General features: G+C 47.8%; 1 long non-coding RNA gene across 1 annotated transcript in view; it reads right to left on the minus strand.

The window, feature by feature from the left end:
* Positions 1–2,924, minus strand: part of LOC140391366 (uncharacterized) — a 39,439-nt gene extending 36,515 nt beyond the window's left edge. Inside the window, exon 1 of the long non-coding RNA XR_011935010.1 lies at positions 2,574–2,924. This is a non-coding gene — a long non-coding RNA (uncharacterized lncRNA). The remainder of the gene's footprint in view (positions 1–2,573) is intronic.
* Positions 2,925–10,918: the final 7,994 nt, after the last annotated feature.

Below are 10,918 nucleotides of genomic sequence, written 5' to 3' on the forward strand. Positions count from 1 at the left end.
ACGCTTTATCCACATTCGCCGCGAGACTGCGGCTGACCCCCTGTCATGTGCCACATGACGGACGGGTGGGTCAAGGGCCAATGCCCGCAGTTCTACAATATCAGAGACGATCTGGCAGTAGTCGATGGTGTCCTCCTGAAGCTGGAGCGCCTCGTGATCCTGCACAGCATGCGCCAGCTCATTTTGGAACAGCTACACGAGGGCCATCTTGGTGTGGAGAAGTGCCGACGGAGGGCCCGAGAGGCTGTGTACTGGCCCGGCATCAATGAGGACATCGCCAACACAGTGCTCAACTGCCCCACCTGTCAGCGGTTCCAGCCGGCCCAACCACGTGAGACCCTACAGCTCCGTGAGTTGGTCACGTCCCCTTGGTCTAAGGTAGGCGTTGACCTGTTCCATGCGCTCGGCAGGGACTATGTTCTGATTGTCGACTACTTTTCAAACTACCCGGAGGTGGTACGCCTGCATGACATCACATCATCGGCGGTCATCCGTGCCTGCAAGGAGACCTTTGCTCGTCACGGCATCCCACTCACTGTGATGTCGGACAATGGCCCCTGCTACACAAGCCAGGAACGGTCCAACTTTGCCAGCAGGTACAACTTTGTGCATGTGACATCCAGTCCCCTGTACCCCCAATCCAATGGCAAAGCGGAAAAGGGCGTCCACATCGTCAAACAGCTCCTCTGCAAGGCTGCCGATGCAGGATCCGACTTCTACCTCACCTTGCTGGCCTATCGTTCGGCCCCACTCTCCATGGGCCTGTCGTCAGCCCAGCTGCTCATGGGTCGCACCCTCAGGACCACGGTGCCGTCCATTCACGTCCCAGACCTCGACCACGTTCCGGTCCTTCAGCGGATGCAACAGTCTCGTGCACAACACAATGCGGCACATGACGCTCGGGCGACTGATCTCCCTGCTCGGACGCCGGATGACAACGTCCGCATCCATCTTCCAGAGGGTGGCTGGTCTGCAACTGCTGTGGTTCTTCGGCAAGTCCTGGTTCCTGGTTCGTCTGCCAGATGTTCCATTCGCCCCTGCAATCGGCGTGCCCTTCGTCTCGTTCCATGCTCGCTACATGATCCTCCACCAGTGCCACGCCCTCCTGTTGTCCCCAACCTGGACTATGTAGAGATTCCGAACACTCCGCATCCTCCTCACTCTGCCGTGGCCCAGCCCGTTCCTCAGCCGGTGGCTCCTGATCCACCCTTGAGGCAGTCAACCAGAATTCATCGCCCACCTCAGAGACTTGACTTATGAGTTTTATAATGTTGGACTCTTTGATCTGTTCTGTTATCCTGTTTCATCGTTCCAGTAGTTTGTATATAATGTTCATTTCGTTGTTGCTGTGACTCCCTATTTCTCTGTACCAGGCACCTTCCCGTGTAAATAGATTAGCCTCATGTACATAGTCATGTAAATAACACACACACACACATTGTCAGGTATATTCACTACACGATATTTATTGTCACGCAGGCACATGTTCTTTATATAAAAGTGGAGGATGTCATAATATACACCGGTATATTATGGTGCAGACACTCACACGCACACACACAAACACTGATGGACATGCAGTGGGACCAATCAGCATACACAACACTGCAGCCAATCACCAGTGAGAGCACACGCACTATAAAGACAGGGGACAGGAGAGTTCCCGCTCATTCTAGTAGCAGCCAACTCGGAGCACAGAGCTCACAGCCTGCAACACAAACATTCACCAAGTGCTGAGTGCATCACCTGGTTAGGACTAGGCAAGGGGCAACAGTTAAAGCTGGTATTGCATTTACCCACAGTTCAAGTATGTTAATATAGTTAACCTTATAATAAAATAGAGTTGCACCACTTCCAGTGTTGGTGACCTGTTTGTGATCCAGAACACCCAACACATCAGAAGGGACCTCACCCACCAGACCGCAGGTATACCTGCATGGGTTTACTTTGTGGGTTGCCCGCTCCTCTTGGGCAGTGCCAGAGAGAGGAAAGGGAAGATTGGATTAAGAAAGAGGCGATAAAAAGAGTCAGAAATTAAAAATAAATATTTTTCTTAAATTTAACATTTACCATTTTTATATAGTCTGAAAACAATTTACAATCTGAAGGAAAGAAACTTCACACTTGTAATAGCTAACATTCAGTGCGAGAGAGGTTGAATGACAGTTCTACCACTAATCATATTAAAAGTGTACTTGCGCTTACAATTACTCATGTCAAATATCTGTTGATTTAATTCCCATCTATTGCACAAATACACAACGCTACGATGTTCAGTGCATGTTAATGGTGAGGTAGTAGAGTGGAACCCGCTGCCTATGAGGGTGGTGGAAGGGAAACAATCAAAGATGGCAAAAGGAAATTGGTCACTTGAAAGAAATAATTTTGCTGTGCCACGGGGATAAAGTGGGATTGCTCCATGGGGAGCCGACATGGGCTCAATGTGCCGAGTGGCCTCCTTCTGTGTCATAACTTTGTGTGTGTGTCATTCTCTGTAAGACTGACCCTGCCACATTGGTTAAGGGGGAGGTTGGGGGTGAGAGTCAACACAGAACAAACAGAGGGAACGGTACCTGTATTTTTCCAGCAGGCAGTCGATGTCAAACAATAGCGGGAGGTTCAAGGCTGAGGACTGAATCCAAACTAATGGAGATCTGTGTTTTGTCCTTGAGCGTGAACACTGTCAAACCCGAGAAAGATCCCTTTCAACAGGCCACAGATCTGAAGCTGTTTCTCTCTCCACAGGTGCTGGCAGAGTTCCTAAGCATTTCCAGCATTTTCCATTTATATCCTGGAACAAACCAAATACACTTTAAGGAGATTACTTTCGAATCTAAAAATATTAATAGCCCGCAATTGAATGTAGCTAACAAGAAAAGCCAAACAAATACTGATCTCAGTGAACTTGCAATCTATTTCATTTTAACAATCCAATTTAAGTTGTAAAATATCACCACCATTGCAAAAATCACTAATAAACTACAGCAATATTTTCAAATTTCCCTTAGACCAGCCATATTAGAATCAAATAAAAGGACGCTCTCCGATTTATGGATTAGTTACCATGGTGATAAAATGTTTGGTTTTCCTTCTGTTGGACTCCCTGTAGGTACAGTCGATTGTAACACACTAATCACTTGTGGCAAGGGACCTCATGCAGATAACCTAGAGATTACTTATCCATGAGAATAAACTGTTCTATTTTTATTATTACTCTTATTAATGTCGTTAAAGGTCCCTTCTTGGGTATGTAGAGGTTGCAGTGTTTAACGGAATATACAAATAGCACCATTTGTCTTAATGCTGCCTTTTCTGGAAACTATCTGACCTGACAATCAAGTTTATTTTCAAAAGTGCATGGTTAAGTCGTTGGTCTGTTACCATAAGTGGCAGCTGTGTTCCTGTGATTTTCTGATCTGCTCTCTGTGCGGACCAGGTCATTTCTGCAGGCAGGAACCCAGCAAGTCTACCCTCAAATCTCACTGTCACAAACACTTAAGATGTGCCCTTTAGGGAACTGGCTTACCCAATTAATTAGAGCAATGCCCTTTTATCCCTTGGGTCTAAATCAAGTTCTGACTATTTGGGCCATAACCTTCCATACAAAATGAGTTTGAACAGTTCTGACCCATTGCTTCCAGATTGCCATTCAGCTGGCGGAGCCTGTTCCACCTTTCAATGAGGTCATGACTCCTGTGTAACATAATGCCACCGTTTCGCCTGTCCTTGATGCCAATACCTAACAAAGTACCATCAATCTGAACCTCGACGTTTTCAAATTGACTCCTAGCCTCAATAGTGTCAACAGGTTATGATAACATTCTGAGATCTTTGATATGTGGTTTATCCTAGCAACACTGTAAGCAGGTATTTACTGAAGAGAAGTGAGTAACAATAGGGTATAGGTTTTCTGGAGCTCAAGCAAAGATGGTAAAAGCTCAAAAGAGAATATGAGGGTGAATTTCACAATTACGTTCTAAAAGGATGAGCTCATGTAAGAAATGCCATTAAGAGGGACCTCGAAGACAGGTCGTTCAGATAATAAAAGATCAAAAGGAAAAGCAATATATCAGCGGCAGAGTTCATCCTATTCAGAGAGCTGATCCAAAATCACAGCCACACACAACAGGAAGCCGTGTTTACTCCACACCAGCAAACGGCTGGAGAAAATGTGTTCGAACAACCGTTTTGTCTCTATTCTAAGCCAGAAGCAACCCCACAAGAGATGCAGGCTTCAAGTGTGGTAACTATTGCTGGATTATGCTTAGAGTTTAAGACCTATGGGACGTTGTTTGGGAGGCTTAGCTCTGAGGTTAGGAAAGTAGAGGGATTTGGAACTGGGTCAAGTTAAATGTATTGTGTATAGCCATTAGTGTAGTTAAGTATATGTTTTAGTTGTCTTTTTTGTTGTGTGTTTTACTGTTTAATAAATATTTATTTGGTTTAATTGTTACAACGAGCCTGGAACATCCTTCACTGGTCTCACATTCTATCAAAATTGCAACAACAAAAAAACTATTAGGAACCGGCATTCCAAGTTTCTCTTTGAGGATTTTGAATAGCCTAGCATTTAACTTCAGCTGGGTTCTCAACAATAGCCATTTTTGAGAAAGAGTGTTTACTCTTTGGATGAAGAAGTGGTTCCGGAGATCACCACTCAAATTTTAAAATCGTGCCATTTTGTTCTGAATCATCCCATCAGAGAAAATCATTTATGTCTCCTCTCCCGCACTGGACAAGCTGGTGAAAATAGGCAGTTTTAGTCATGGCACGAACATCTGGTCTTGAAGCTCATCTCTGGGTCAAATGTGACACCAAGGTAGCAAACAATGTAGTTCAGCCTGAGGTAGTTGTCATGGAGAGAGACAGAGTTGGTTGCTGTGGAACAGGGTGTGCAATGAAAGCAGTTCATTTGCTCTTCCCAATGTCCTAACCTTTCAGGGTGCCAAGCGCCGGGCGCCTGCCACCCTCACAGTTGACGGAGAACGCTGCTGTTTTACGCTCAATTGAGCATTGATTGGCAACAGGCACAACTTTCATCCACATGTGGATGGAAATCCCGCATTGGAGCACTGTTGCCCAATCTGATTGACCAACAGCTCTCCAACCCCTCCACGCACAGTGCTGCAGTGGCCAGAACAGGTACCTAAGTCCTGCGACTGCACCTCAAGTGCCAGCTGTCCGGGGGGGGGGGGGGGGGAGGAGAGAGGAAGGGATACTCGGGTGATGTCGGGAGGGAGGGGGGCATTCATGGTGTGGGGGAGTAGGTTGGGTCAGTGAAGTGGGGAGGTGGGGCCACTTCCTCCAGGCCCCTGAGAGGAGGATACCCTTGTCTGAAGAGGCCTTCCATTAGAGCCACCCTCACCCTGCCTGCCTGAGATCAAGGGTAAAACATTTTTCAGTTTCCCACACTCAGTCATCAGACACCTGCCAGCCTAAACATTGAGTGCCGAAAACACAGCTCGCCCTGGCACAGCGCGGCCGTTGAAAGCAGGGAGAACCCGCTCCTGCATTCTACCCGGCCTGAGATGAAGCCTCACACTAATGTGCAGATTCCCGAGGTACCTGAGACATTGGGATTCAACCCCTTCAGCCCAGTGAGCTCAGGCGAACAGCGTTTAGCACTGGTCCCCACAAACGGGGACCAGATGGAACGGCACTCATGGAGGTCTCAAAGGCGGATCGGAGACCCCAACTGCCCTTTGGGCAGGGTAGTACCCTGGCACTGCTGGTGCCACCCGTGTACCCTGGCAGTGTCACCCTGGCAGTGCCACCTGGGTACCAGTTTGGCACTGCCAATGTGCCCAGGTGGTACTGCCAGGTTGGCGCTGCCAAAGTGCCAAGCTGCATTGTTTGCGGCGATCGAGCCAGTGTTGCCGGGTGTTGGGGGGCAGGAACCTCCTATATTGCTTTCGGGCTGGGGAAGGTCGGGGATTCTGTTGAGGCCTCGGAGATCGGGATGCCATTTAAAAATGGCTTCCCGATCTTGCGTTACAATGGGGAGTTCTCCTAGCTCCCTATTGTAAAAAACAGGGCTATGTGCGGCCTCCTGTTCAGGCTCCTTATTCAATGTGAGTTGTTTTGAATAGTCATGAGTTTTTCGGCACTGTGAGTGTCAGGAAAGACGCAGCTAAATGCGCTTGCCAGGGGACATTGTTCCCTTTCGGGATGATCGCGCCCTATGTTCTCCCGCCGGACTGAATTGCAACCGGTTTATGATCCCCCTGGGAGGGTAAAACGGTCAGCAATTCAGTGTTCCTTGCCTTGCAAATTTACGCATGGTGTGGAATATAGGGATTCCCAGGAAATCCTGCTTTCAGGCTGCCATCTTGAGTGGCCACCCCTCCGCACTGCACTGCAAATTGGCCTGAACTCTCCCCCCCCCCCCCCCCCCCCCGCCCCAGGCACAGCAGCTCCCCAACAGGATTGCCTCGGTGCCCATCCCCTTCGACCGGCAAGTATGGAGCTGAGCCCCCCACAGGACCCCCTGTGATAGGGGGACACCCCACAGGGCCCCCTGTGATACGAGACCCTCACCAAGGGGATGCCTGTGATAGGGTGAGCCCCATGGGGACCCCTGCAGTAGTGGGGGCCCCAATAAAGCAGCCCATCCTCTGCAGAGCTGACGAGTTTCAGAAGGCTTGTAGTGTACCGACCGGCAAAATGTGCTCCCTCCCTAAGGCCACCTGGCTGAGAAGGTAGAGGGGCGGCTGGCTGGCCCATTGACAGACAGCTGCATCGACCATAGTCCCTCTTCAGAATCTTTTGATAAACAATCAATAAATTAACCAAAAAAAAGAGAGGGTTGACAGTCCTTGAGAGACGCTATGATAAAAGAAAATGTCAGAAGGAGACTTAACTAATTCAATCAAAGTGTCATTCCCGGGGGTGATGGTGCCCCCCAGCCCCCATTGGTCACTGAAGGCATGTAGTGCACCGGACACCGCGTACGCCCTCCCGAAGGCCGAAGGCCACCCGGCCATACACATAGTGGCAGTGGAGGGGAAGTCAGTCGGACTGGACAATCTCCTCGATCGCCTGCTGCTGGACCTCAGTCCCATTTAAAAATCTTTTATTAAATCCAACAATCAATGCTGCTGTGGTCGGATTTGAGCCTTCGTCCCCTCGATCATTAGCCTCTGGGTTCGTAGTACAGTGGCATCGCCCAGCATCGCTATCTCCTCCGACTGTCTCACCTGTTTTACAAGGATCCATTCTGGCGACCAGCAAAAGGAATCTAGAGTTGATATTTTATTAATTGTGGCTCAACATTTTTTTTTGATCTTTAGGCCTTCAGTTTCAAAAAGTGCTAAACATTTCTGCATCTTGACATTATGCAGCCAGCCTCAATGAGCCTGAGAGTCGGTCTGGACTGCACTTCATAATTCCATTAAATTCATCCAGATGCCTAAACAAGATAATAACACGGTCAATGTTCCCCTTTTCCTGTGTATACTTCCTCCTGTCATAAACTGTAAGTGCAAAGATCATGTCTAATCATTAATCAACCATTCTAACATGGGACCCTAATTCACTATGCTGATATAATGGATTGTCACAAGGTGAAAACATCATGGCAGCAAGTATTAATGTACCCACTAAGGTGATTGGCATTCACACATTATTTGGACATTTATTGAATGAAAGCCTTTTCTATTAATTAAATTGAGGTGGTTGGGGTTGCAGTCCAACCTTCATGCCTTGCATCAATTGCTCCTTGCCCCTCTGTTAACCTACCAAATTGGACAATTCACACTTTTTTTCCCATGGAGTTGATAATGAAAAGCAAGAGCCATCTGACCAGAGTATCAATAGGTCTTCACAATGCAGTAATATGCTACTGCCTCACTTGGGCAACAAATGCTACCTTCCAAGGCTACCTGGAAGGACCCATTGACAAAAGAATCTCAGGCATTATTTGCCTTCACGGTTACAGATAATGACGTTCCCCTATGGAAAGTGGGCTGCAGTTCTTCAGCCACCATAGGGGCATAGGAATATGAGTAAACCATTCAACCACTCATGTCTTATTCAATTAGACCATAACTGAACTGTTTCTTAAATGCACCAACTCTTCATGTGAGGAAGTGCCACTTATAATTGACTCTTTGTGACCTAGCTCAATTTTTAATATGCCCCAGACTCCCCTGCCAGAGGAAATTGTTTCTATCTAATCATTTTCAACACCACAGCTAGATAAGTGTCTGCCAGAACTCTTCAACCACCTTCTGGGAAAGTATTACACCCAAAGCTATTGATGGGAATTTGTAAGCGTTTGGGCCTATTGGCCTGAAGTCTCTGATTGATGTGTTACCTTTCTCATTGCTGGTGGCCTGGATTTGACCAACCCAGTGTAACAGTTCACAGAATTTCAACCACAAATTACAATCATGCAAATAGACTTTCCAGGATCTTTTGCACTAACGTCTGACTCCGCCCACTGCATTGGCCATGTCCTCAGATTAAATTCATCACCATGACGAGTTTACGCTAATTGCACCGATGAGCAGGCCTTCGAAAAGACTCTTAAAATTGATTCTTAGGCACAAGCACACTGACGAGCAATTCCAATGTTTCAAATTTATTTTTAATTCATTAGGAAACAGACTGGTGTTCAGCAATAAAACCGGAAGGTGACTCTGTATAGTTTTTCATGTTGTTTTCAATTGTTTAAAATCAGACAGCTCGCAGGTGGTGGGCCAGAGAGTATGATTTAGATGCTTACTTGAAGTGAGAGACCGATTTTCAGCTTTCCTGATCAAACTGCACCAAGTTACGAAACTTGCGTGCTTCAAGAAATGCAAAGCAATTTTAAAACAAAATACGTTCCAGAAGGCTACCTGAATTCACTGGCTTATGAAGGATTCATCAATCAGCAAATAGGTCGAAACTTGAAAAATTACCACTTCCGAAAACTGCCGCAAATTTCTGCACAGTTTTTACTCAGACCTCCCATTGTGCCCAAAGTGGAAATTCTTAGCCAATTGTCATGTGAGAGTACCTTGAAGAAATGGGTGTTTATAAATGGGTGTGTACATAAATATCTGTAGTGAGAGTACCTTTAAGAAATGGGTGTTTAAGAAATGTACCTTTAAGCAACGGGTATTATCAGTGATGCCAGAGTGTGGGTGGAGCTGGGCTGTCTGTCAGCTTTTTACTTTCGTTTCTGAGCAGGCCGCAGGGTATGTTTTAGTTTAGTTTTCAATGTGGGAGCTGAAGCCAGACAGAGCAGGTGCACGGTTGTTCTCTCTGCCATCAAAAGACTATCTCTTGATCATTTGGTGAATTCAGAATTATAAATGTTCTCAGTAGTGAATGTAAACCTAATGTATTCCTGTTGAAAGGTGTTTCTTCTGTCTTCTGGATGTTGTTTGGGAAATTATTAAGGATTACTTAGTGTTGTATTCTTTGGGGGTTGTATTTGAATTAATGTTTGCTAAGATGTTCCCTGTATGTTTCAAAAAGGTTAACTTGAGTTCATAGAATAAACATTGTTTTGCTTTAAAAATTACTGTTCCATTTCTGCTGTACCGCACCTGTAGAGTGGGCCGTGTGCTCCCCATTCCACAATCTATTAAAAGGTTGTGGGGCAGGTGAACTCCATGATGCATTTTGGGGTTCTCTAAACCCTGGCCCATAACATAATGTATCTACTTGCAGAATCTGAAATCATTGTTGATTAAAGTGGAGTTTGATCTAAGATGCAATCTGTTCCACACGCTTTGCAATAGCCCGGTTTAAAACTGATTGCACCTCAATGTGGGGCCACAAATGGCAAAACAGGTAGGGTTAAAAATCAGTTTGTCCCGTGATTTTGACGGCAACGTTGCAATTCATAACCTTGGTGTAGCGATTCCAGTAGAGGTGGGCAGCACACAGGTTTGGTGCTGACACCTCATTCACCTGACAGTGGTGTTGAGCCTAGCAATGCCTGCCTGACGGGTTGCCTCTGCAATCATCATGGAATCTGGGAGCGTTGTCGAGCCCGTCAGATTGCTGCCATCTTCTCCAGGGATACCATTGCTCAAAGGAGTGTGCAGGGTCTTGCAGCAGCCCGCGTCGCAGCAGATTGTCGGGAATGCCGAGACACCGCCCCAGGAATTTCCTCCACGATGCACGAACCTGCTATCCTCTCTCAGAGTTTGTGCACCCACAGTCACTCCACCAGAGACCTTTCGGTTGCCTGTCGGCCAGCTGAGCCAAACTGCTGTAAACGCAAAATACTGCGGGTGCTGCAAATCTGAAAGTAAAAACATAAAATGCTGAATAATCTCAGCAGGTCCGAATGTGTAGAGAGAGACAGAGTTCACATTTTGGTTCTAAATGAGCCTTCTACAGAACCACAGATCCTTCTGTGACATTATCATAAAGGGTTAATGAAATGACTAGATCAACCACTAGGTGGAGCTAGAATTACAAGTATAGGGGGCGGGATTCTCCCAACGGGAGTCTAATTGCCGACGCCGGAGTAAAAACCGGAGTGTTTCACTCTGGCGTCGGGACCCATTCCCAGACCCTTATTCTGGGGCCTCCGTGGGGCTGGCAGGGGCGTGGCGTGATTTGCGGGGGCGGGGCCTTGGCGCGGCGTCGGAAACCCGGCGCCGCGTAAAAGCCTTGGATCCCGCGCATGCGCAGTTGGGCCACCTCAATCCTATGCATGCACAGTTGGGCCGCACCATCCTGCGCATGCGCGGGGAACTTCTTACGCGCGCCGGCCCCGACCCAACATGGAGTCGGTGTTCAGGGTAAGTCGTCCGGGGTGTGGTGGGGGGGGGGGGAGGGAGAGGCCGGCCTGCCGATAGGTGGGCCCCGATCGCGGGCCAGACCCCATCGGAGGCCCCCCCCCCCGGTGAAGGAGCCGCCCTTCCCCCCCACAGGCCACCCCCCCCCCCATCGTTTCCGCAGCGTTCCCGCCGGC

The sequence above is a fragment of the Scyliorhinus torazame genome, chromosome 15, assembly GCF_047496885.1.
Source record: "Scyliorhinus torazame isolate Kashiwa2021f chromosome 15, sScyTor2.1, whole genome shotgun sequence".
Classification (NCBI taxonomy): Eukaryota; Metazoa; Chordata; class Chondrichthyes; order Carcharhiniformes; family Scyliorhinidae; genus Scyliorhinus; species Scyliorhinus torazame.